This window comes from Plutella xylostella, chromosome 16 (assembly GCF_932276165.1).
Source record: "Plutella xylostella chromosome 16, ilPluXylo3.1, whole genome shotgun sequence".
NCBI classification, from domain to species: Eukaryota; Metazoa; Arthropoda; class Insecta; order Lepidoptera; family Plutellidae; genus Plutella; species Plutella xylostella.
This window is the reverse complement of record NC_063996.1, coordinates 999052-1002086: the sequence shown is the minus strand read 5'-3', so window position 1 is coordinate 1002086 and position 3035 is coordinate 999052.

Genomic DNA, 3035 nt, shown 5'->3' with positions numbered 1-3035 from the left:
GTACAGTGCCACAAACTTATCTGTTCCGGTGAGAGCGAACTAAATTGATCCATATCTCATTACTTACTTATGAATTATAAATTAACATAGATTAGATGGGTTTATAAAAACCGCAAGGGCAAATTACCACAACGTGCAAACTTAAAATCTTGTAGAATGAAGAAATATTAGACATTTACGTGAGCTCTCACCGGAACAGATAAGTTTGTGGCACTGTAGACACAAGTTAACTTGAATAGCTTGTCAAATTCGATACTGTGTAAAGGTCACGGCACATATAAGCGTAACTGGTTGACAGAAGAAAACGAGGCGATCCCTTTACGTTACGCTTATATGTGCAGTGACCATAACTCTCAAGTGAAGTGTATAGAGATAGGTGGGGAAGTGAAGAGTGGACCGTCATAGACGGCGGCGGCGGAGAGTAGTCAATTACTGACGAAATGGTGTGATCATTGTAAGAGTGACCCGGTCAGTTAGACCGCTTAGTGTTTAAAGAAATTGAAATTTCTTCACGAGTAGGAACTTTTCTATGACGCTCGTGGATTAAGAAACAGTATAAAAACGGCAGTCCTCTCCCAAATGTTTTTATGCGACCTAAAATTTTAGTTATTTGTCGATAGTCATAATTATTTCACAAGGCTCGGTCACTAAGAAATGCCGAAAGGTAGGTACTCCTATGAAACGGCAGCCATTTTTAAATTGTTTCTTTATTCACAGTCTTTATGTATTGATTGAACTTGGCTACTGACGGTATATTAAATCTCCCATTTTAATTAGTACCTACTCGAATATCTGCACTCTATAATAAAGCAAGGGATAGTCAATTGATACAATTGAATGGAGGGCCATTTAGTATACAATGATTTAATAATAATTTATGTTTTCTTGTTGACTTACCAACACAGGCGTATCTATATAAACTTATCAAGTTTGAAGAAATATTTTGTGATTACAAATAATACACTATGTACTTGCCTGTTCACTTTTGCACGTTGACTAAACTAGAAATATAATTGTATGTATCAAGCAAGATCTAATTTTGTACATGACTCGTAGGCACTACGATAAAAGATCTTCTATTGGTAAATAAATGTGTTGTATAATTGTATCCCTGCATGGGTGGAGCCGATGATTTGCCGCCGTGAGCCGATCCAGCGGCCGCTACACGGGTTCGTTATCGACGTCGATAAACTCATTTAATGCGCGTTCCATCTATCACTGCGCCATATTTATGGCGAATCGCGATATTGAAGTTTCTCTACGTCGATAAAGAACCCGTGCAGCAGCAGCTGTATGATAAGTTTAAAAATGGCAGACGCGATATAGGCATTCGTGCGTCGATTGGGTTTGACTCTATTCACCTATTTAAAATGTATGTCTTGCAAAGTATGCCAAGTTATAGACTAAAGTAACTTTATGATAGAGTTGGACTTTAGTCAGAGAGCAAGTTTATTTTGATGGACGTGTCCTAAAAATAAAAATAACGGAATAACTCCAACAAAAATATTGTACGTCCCTAAAATAAACTTGTTCCCAACCTGACTTTATCAATGTACAAACGACTTGTACCTTTCTCTATTTAATTTGTGTATATGCTGTTTAAGTTAATATTATTTTGTTATGAATCGAATTGCTTGTTTTTTTTCTGTAGATTTGATATTTTAAATTAAGTAGCTGGATTTTATAATCAATTTGCCAAAATTAAAACCTTAGTGCAATAAAATCACTTTCCGTGACAAAAGAAATGTATATTTTATGTCTCAAATATTTGGATATTGAAATCGTAGTTTGCAGAACGTATTGAATTTTTTGTTTTTAGATTAGCTTCGAATTCGACTGTGCTGTGACCTGTTGTAACAGCTGTTTATTTTTGTATTTTGTGCATTAATTTAAAAGTTTTTTACTATAATAAATATCTTCACAAAGGTCCATCTAGATATTGACTGAATGATATTACAGGAATGGAGGCGAACTAATATTACCGCGGGGTAATATTACTGCTAGTATGATTAATATTAATCACCTTTCAATGCTGTTTAGTGTATAAAGAGAAAATAAATGTATATAACATAGAACCATTGTGTTTCATTCAAGTGTTGGCAAACATAGACTATGATTTTGGCAGACATGACCCTGAAAAATATATTAAAAAAAACGCAGCAGTGACGCACCGCAGTAATGGGGCCCCGCCCTTACGAGTAATACAAAGTATTTGCACTCTGGTATTAAGTACTATGCTTATGCATGGTTTATGCTTAATCTTTTTGTGTAATGGATAAAAAGAAATCATTTAAAAACCATAAATATACCAAGATAATTGAATTTATTGTATGTTTGATAATCAAATTATCTTTCAATTCGTAACCCAATATAATAACCTATTCGTGCTTAATTTAACCTTCTTTAATTTAAGGGTACTTCATAGCAGTGCAGTGTCCCAACAACAGGGATTTAAAAACTTTTTCTGACACAAAGTTTTAGTGAAAAGTTCCCTTAAATTTATAGAAAGCATAGTGCAATGTTCTAACTTCATAACTAATTATATTTAAATAAATAAGCGCTTTACTACTTCATTTAAAGGAAAATTTAATAACATAGGCACATTCTACATCAGTGTAATAAAACGAAATATCTTACAATTTTATTCTTAGATATTACTACTTACTTATGAATACTAACTGTAAAAAGTTTTTTTAGGCTAAAAATATGTTGAACACGTTTCACAAAATGCAAGTTTACAGGAAGGGTGAATAATACAAATGTGTACCAATACTCTATTAATGTAATATTGGGGTGATAGGAAGGCGACACACTACATGCGCCGTTAGCTTAATTTTTTTACTAAAGCACATTTAGAAATAGATACAAATTTGTGGCTTCAAATAATTATGTCAAGAATGTAAATTCATCAAAATACCTACCAAACAACTTTTGTTCTGCAAAATTGTATGTAATTAAGGCACATTTTAATCTCCTATAAAAATAAATTATAATGTCATAAGTGTAAAGTATTAACTATGAATTAAGAGCGCACT